General features: G+C 42.1%; 1 long non-coding RNA gene across 1 annotated transcript; it reads left to right on the top strand.

Moving 5' to 3' along the window:
- Window positions 1–473: 473 nt before the first annotated feature.
- LOC136527510 (uncharacterized) lies at window positions 474–1,823 on the top strand. The gene is made up of 3 exons (XR_010776802.1): window positions 474–692; window positions 843–970; window positions 1,688–1,823. It is a non-coding gene; the product is annotated as an uncharacterized lncRNA (long non-coding RNA).
- Window positions 1,824–7,464: the final 5,641 nt, after the last annotated feature.

The following is a 7,464-nucleotide window of genomic DNA, read 5'->3' as shown; positions in this document are numbered from 1 at the left end:
TTTTTGGTGAAATGCCCTCACAAATATTTCCATACATCATATCAATTCTTTTCAATTTAGGCCTTGTTTGAATGCGTATATATTCGTCTCAATCCATATCTTTATCTTTATCTCTATCTCTATCTCTATCTCTATCTCTACCTCTACCTCTATAATACACCACTTCAAATTATCCTACATAAAAACCAACAAATACCACATTCACAGTCATCACCTAAACTACATCCATCCCATAAAACACATATAGAATAGAACTCACTAAAAATAGCCACACCAAATTAACTTTCACACATTCTCTCTCCTTACTCAAGTCCTTGTTTGGATGTGCAGTACCCCTCACGCCCGCGGCATCCTCGCACTCGCGGCTCGCATGCACGCCGCGCGACGTCTGGCTCAGTTTCGCGTGTACGTCTCTTTGAGTCCTGGACCGCGAGTGGCTAGGTCTTCTTCACGACAGCGCGACCGACATCGGTCTTCCTCACGACGGCGCAGCCGAGATCGTGCTAGCTCGGCCTTCCTCACGGCCTCGACAGCACCGTGGCCGGAGGACGTTGGCGGCGAGCGGACGGGACCGGAGGACATCGGCCTAGACGGCACCGTGGCCGGGACCCGAGGACGTTGGCGGCGAGCGGCCGGCCGTGACAGAGGCAGCGCAGCGGACGACCACACGCCTGAACCCTAAACCCTCGCAGGTTAGCATCTGTAATTTCGTCCTTAATTCATACATGTAACTGGATAGAGAAGATAGCAATTCGGATGTGGTTCGGGTGTTGTAGCTGCACAGTGATAGCAATGCAACTACCGCGCTTCTCTGAATTTTAATGATATTATATGAATAATAGATCTGCACAGAGATAGCAATGCAATTACCGCGCTGTCGTCGTTCTCCCCAGCGCTCTCATCGCCGAGCAGGTACATATCTGGCCACGACGACGCAGCGGCCGGTGGATATCAGTCGGCGGTCGAGCAGGTACATATCTGAAAGACTATTATTAGGATCACTGAGTTTGGATTGCTTTACATCGATTTGTGCACGATCCCCCATCGCTTCCTTCGTTGCTGAAAGTAAAACAATCTACTCTACGCCTGTTACTTCAAAGAGGAAAGTCATGAAATGGAAAAGGACTCCCTGTAGCTATTTATTGGGCGATTCTAGCTTTTAAAATTTAATAATCTTTATTTGTTGTACTTCCGGAGTGCCATCAGAAAGACAACGATCTTTCTTGTACTGCTTCTCAGTGCCGTCAGGAAACTAATCTTATTAGTTTGGATTTAATGAAATTTATGTAGAATCTACACCATTGCTTGCTTCCTGTAGTACTTCTGAAATGCCAGTTTTCATAGCAGCAACAGCTCTGCTGGAACAAGATTCAGAACTTCAGCAGGTGCTCATCTTTTCAGTTTTATTTGTGTGAAGATATATGTTGGCACCAATGTGTTGCCACCTGAACTGTCAGACCAAGTACTTCTGTATGCATGTGAAGTATTCAGGCAAATGCCCCCTTTATTTTTTTATTCTCATGAATTGGGTGTTCGGGGTGTACAATTAGGTGTTCGGGGTGTCATTATCAATTGGTACTACAATACTATACCAATGAATATCTTCAGTTATGTGTTTTCTTATCCTATACAAATTAGTACTGGTTAGGATCTGTGCACCTAAAATCATTTTTCCCTTAATTTACAGGTTCTACAAAACTATTTACAAGCGTCAGGAAATGTCTTGGATGTTGCAATCAGAGCATACAAAGTTTGGCAGAAAGAAGCACAAAATCTGCTTCTGCCAGAAACCATGTTGCATCTGACAATGAGGAAGGCGATACCATCCTATCGAAATCTGATGGTATGCAGCCATGTTTATTCGCTCGGTTTGTCAAAATTAATCTGAAACTATTAAAAGTATGCCTTTTAGTTATTTGATTTTTCTAGTTATATGCAGCCGTAGCGTTAGCACGGGCACTATACAAGTTTTGTATCCTTACCATTGTGTTTAGGAAAATGGCTATGCATTCTTATGTTTAGAAAAATATGGCATATGTATAAGATAAAAAGATTGTAGTATAGACACTCTCGGTGATTCTGAGTATTACTGGTTCAACTATTGTCGGTTGATATTCTTGTTTCTCATAATATGGTTTCTATCATGAAAAGTGGGTATTTTCCTCTTTCACCTTTGGTTTCAAGCAGTATCCTACTAATTCCTCCTATCTTTAATTGAGGTGCAGGTTGCAGCTTCGGCTCTTCGAAAGGTCCTTCAGTGTAATAACAGTAGCTTCTGAGTTCTGATGGATCACGTTTGTAATAGGAAAATATTCTAATATCTAGAACATTTGTTTGAGTTGGTGTTTTCTTTCACAGTTGATTTTTTTCGTTTTATGATTTATTTTTAGATGTCACCATAGCGTTAGCATGGGCAATATACTACTCCATCACATGTGGATTGAAGTGGATACATATGCATCCAAACGAAACCTTAGTGATGAATACGTTGGATATATTCATCGCTAAATGACCTCAGATATACTTTTGAAACATTCAGACCAAACACTGAAACGTATAGGCTTTGAACTCCAAAACTTTGATGGAGAAATAAATATTTTTGCTGCTAATTTATTAATGTAATATTGATTAAAAGCAAAACTCATATTATTATAACCTGATTTTATCGATAGTCTAAAAAATCAACTCATGAAACTAGATCTTGAAGTAGTTTGTTATCCAATTTAATCTAAATAAATGTGCCTTCTGTACATATGCACCATGTGCAACCCCTGATAGTGGAACAATGTGAAAAATCGAGACTGGCCTTCTGTCCAAATCATTAGACATAGTAGCTTTTGACATTGATAACTAATTCCACACTAACTTGAGCTACAGATTTTTACGTGTCTTCGAAAGAATTCGTGAAACTTGATATATATTTAACTATACCAACATATGGATATTATAAAAATTAATCTTAAGATATATCTATTCACAAATATTTTTGTGCTTACCACTGCGAGAAAAAATCTATCAGTATCTTATTTAATTTAATACAAGCTTAATTATGCATTGTCATATTATTACCAACATTTTCTTATATTTTTGTTGTCGTCACAATAAATCGTAGCTCTCAAAGTATGTAATAAACAAAAAAAGAAAAACATAAAAGTTAGGTAACATTTTTTCTCCTGTTGCAACGCATGTGAATGTTTGCTAGTAAATATATAAGACTCTTGCTATTTATCTGTTGAAATGTTTTTTTGTCTGTCAGATTTCTATACGTTTAATTTTATTTTAGGATTTGTGGTACAACTGTCACTTTAACATGTTTGTAACTACTGTGTCGCATTTATAAAAAATCTAACAGATTTGACCACATAAAATCTATCAACAGATAAGTAGACACTCACTACTACAGAAACGTTTTCTGCGGCGGGCGAATTTGCTTTTGCGCAGCGGGCAAACGCGTCCGCCAGCGTGAAAAGGTCACGGTAAATCGTGGCCTTCCCGCGGCGGACCGCTTTGCCCGCTGCGGTTAATCGATTTCTCACGGCGGGCACGTTAGGATGCCCGCCGCGGTTAAACGTTTCAAAAAAAACAAAAAAAGCCCAAGAACCCGCCGCGTGCCCAATCTCGAGCCCACCGACAAGCCCATTCACAACCCAATACTGGCGCCACCGCACCTCGCTGGATCCGCCGCCGGGGTCTCCACCTTGCTGGATCTGCCGCCGGGGAGGTCATCCTCGCAGGATCTGCGCCATTGCCGTAGGTTGGGGCCGTCTCGCCGTGGATCCGTGTCGTCGCTGCGGGGATGGATGGGGAGGCCGCCTCCGACCAGATCCGGCCGGGGAGGAGGAAGGGGGCCAGATCCACGTGAGGGAGAGAGACTTGAGGCGTGCCGCCGCCGCCGCCGAAGGCCCCCACCGTGAAGACGAGCAGTCGCTGTGGGCCCGCAGCGCCGTCGCCACCGTCGCCGACGGATCCACCCTCGCCGCGGCCAGATCCGCCCTCACAGCGGCCGGATCCGCCCTCGCCGTTGCCAGATCCGCCCAATCTGGCCTCCGCGTCGACATCGTCGCCACCTGGCATGGGGAAGAGGGGAGGACCGCGCCTCCCTTCCTGGCCACCGATGGAGGGAGGAGGGGCCCGGCGGAGGGTGGATCCATGCCGCAGCCTCCCTGCTTGGCCGCGCGCCGCCCCGCAGAGCACCGCGAGCCACCGCGCGCCGCGCGCCGCCCCACACCGCATCGAGCCGCCGCGCCATCCCGCCGCCGAAGGACCGCACGCCGCCGGCCAGGACGCGAGGAGAGAGAGGAGGAGACGGGAGGTGAGAGTAGCGCCGCCGGCCAGGACACGAGGAGAGAGGAGGGGACGCGAGGAGAGAGCGAGTCGCCAGAGGAGGGAGACTGCTGCTCGTGAGAAGGCCGGGCGAGAGGAGAGTGAGGTGGGGAGGAGGCCGGCCGGGTGAAAACCTAAGTGCCATTTATATATGGCCCGATAGCAGTCGGATGTGGGCTTGGCTGTGGGCCTCAGTATATTTTCCGAGACGGGCCTTTTAAGCTGTCCGCTTCAGAAAATAGAGGCATATTCCGTGGCGGGCCTCTTATAAATGCCCGTCACGGTAAATCGATTTACCGTGGCGGGCAAAATTGCCCGCCTTGGTAAATACAAAATGCCCGCCTCGGTTAATCATGGGCATTAACCGTGGCGGGCACATATTTTGTCCGCCACGATAAAGTTTTTGAGATGTCTCACAAAATCGTTTCTGTAGTAGTGACTCCCTAAATATAATGCACAAACCTGTATTAGAACTTCAAATTATTAGTTTAAGTATACCAATGATAAATATATCTTGATAGTGTATTTATTTTATGTTATTATATAAACTAAGAAGCATAGACTACAAAGACTAAGTATATTTGAAGTTTCTTAAAGCTACAGTTATATGGAGGGAGGATTTTTGTCCCCCGGCGCAAAACAAAAGTGACTCCGAGCCAATGCTAAATTATACATTTTTTGAGAGAATCAGGCAAGAGAGAGCAACAAGACCCCCAAAGGGTCTGTCAACAAAAGAAAACAACAAACTACAAGCTAGCAACTAAAATGACTATAAGCCCTTAGATACATGCAGACTAGGATGCTCCAAATCAAATGTGAATAACTATGTTTTTGGTGAGAAATTTTAATCAACCAACCACTAATAATGTATGTAAAATCACTTAAATTCATCACAAAGAAGTGATATAACTAAAGTTCATCCTAGAAAGTATGTACTATTATATCAATACATTTGAGTTTTTAGGAATAATATATTCTAAGAGAAAAGTAATTGCGAGAATAAGGGGAAAAAGGAAGCGAGAGTATGTACTATTATATCAATACATTTGAGTTTTTTTTAGGAATAATATATCTAGTGATACATGTTGGCCTTGCTGTTATAGCACTCACACAAGATCCGGAGGTTAAGAGAGTAAAAATGGAGCCCTCTATTCATTTTGTTCACTTGCCATAATCATTACCAAGTAATTTCTATTTTCTAAGCATGCAGTTGGAGATGCCCTAATAATACACGAGCTCTATTTGACTTTCTCAAATCCAACCTAAAAGGATCTATGGCTGCCGCAATGCTTGGTTCCCTCCCATGAGACACATATAACAAAGCATCATAGACAAATTAAAGTAATGATGGTCGGCTGCATATTATATGGTTTGCTCATTGTCTGGACCAGATGCTCAAAGTATTTCTTATAGTCCACAGGGCCAAACATAAAGTGCACATTTGTTGCAAATTGATCACTAGATATCATATTTTGAAATCCACAAGGTTGACAAATTACAAGTATACAATGTACATGTCTTACGCTAACCAAAATATTCGTCAGCAGATTACTTAAACATCTCAGTTTAAGCAATAACTACCTATATTTTGATCGAATCTTGCACTTGCACAAGACAGATGTACATGCAGGTAAAAGAACTTATATTCTCTTTTCGAGATGTGTATGCAAAGCTGGCACCCTGCTGTCTTTAGATCTTGGGAACATGGCAGACTAGGCATCAAATGCAACATGGAGGACAGTGAAATGAGGGTGGAATAATCCTCCATTGACGCATCGGTATTTATTTAATGACATAAATCATGGAGGAACTTGCGAGGCTTGTCACATTCAATTGGATTGTTTGGTGAAATGCCCTCACAAATATTTCCATATATCATACCAATCCTTTTTCAATTTAGTGATGAATACGATGGATATATTCATCGCTAGAGCAAAAGATGATGGCCATCAGGGACTTCTTCCACATCTTGTAGCTAGATGATGGCCTCTCAATTCTAAAATATGCTGGCGATACGATTCTTTTCATAGAACATATATGACACTGATTAGGCAAAACAGTTATGGAAGTTCTATTGTGCGTCTTTGAACAGCTTTCAAGCTTGAAGATTAATTTTTACAACAGTGAGTTATTTTTCTAATGGGAAGCAAAGGACTTTATTTGTTAACCCACCATACTCCTAGATTTTTGGATGTGGGATGGGTCAATATCCTTTAAAATGCCTAGGTATATCAATGAATCATAAAAACTAAACAACAAACCTTGGGAAGTTGTTCAAGATTGCTTCCAAAAGAGATTGTGTAGTTGGAAAAGGACACAGAAAATTTGCTCCTAAAGGCACATGCCCTCATGCGCATCACGTGTGCATCCAAAGGTGCATGCATATGGGGGCATATGTCCTTAAGGGCAAAAACAACATTCGCTAGTTGGAAAGAGAAGCTTCTATCTTACAGGGGCCAGCTAGTCTTAATAAACTCAGTTTTGAGCCATGTATATGTCATGTTTCTTCGAAGTACCAAAAGGTATTCTAAAGAAGCAATAATTTTATAGGTATAGATTCTTTTGGCAAGGAGATAACCATAAGAAAAGGTACCAATTAATTAGCTGGCGAAATGGGGGATCTGTCTTTTTTAGCGCGTCTCGTGAGGATTAATGTGGAGGTTCTTTGGCATCCAATCAGTAACAATAAGATAGGTTTTGTATTAGATGAGTAATAAGTGTTAAGTGCTAATCCATATTTAAGTGCACCAATCATGTTTTCAGTCAATTGTAGAGCTTGGAGACTTATGGACATCTTGCAGTTGCTCATAAAGGCCAGTCTCAGTGAGAGTTTCATCAAAGTTTCCTTTGCATTCAATAAGTTGCCACAAAAGTGTTTTTTTATGATATTATAATGTTTTTAAGAAGAAAGAAAAGAAATGAGTTTCATGGGGATGAATAAACTTTAGGGATAAAACTCTCGTAGCACGATTATCAACTCTCTACAAGAGTCATGAAATTAAATGTTTATGAAACCATATAACGAAAGTTTTTATTGAGTGGTTGTTTCATCTATGTTTCATTTCATTTTATATGACATTGTATAACCGTCCTAAAAACAATGTCATGAAACTTCTCTCTTGAGACTAGCCTAAATTTGAG

The sequence above is a fragment of the Miscanthus floridulus genome, chromosome 19 (assembly GCF_019320115.1).
Source record: "Miscanthus floridulus cultivar M001 chromosome 19, ASM1932011v1, whole genome shotgun sequence".
In the NCBI taxonomy this organism is placed as follows: Eukaryota; Viridiplantae; Streptophyta; class Magnoliopsida; order Poales; family Poaceae; genus Miscanthus; species Miscanthus floridulus.
Note: the sequence above shows the minus strand (reverse complement) of the source record. Positions and strands in the feature narration are given on the sequence as shown.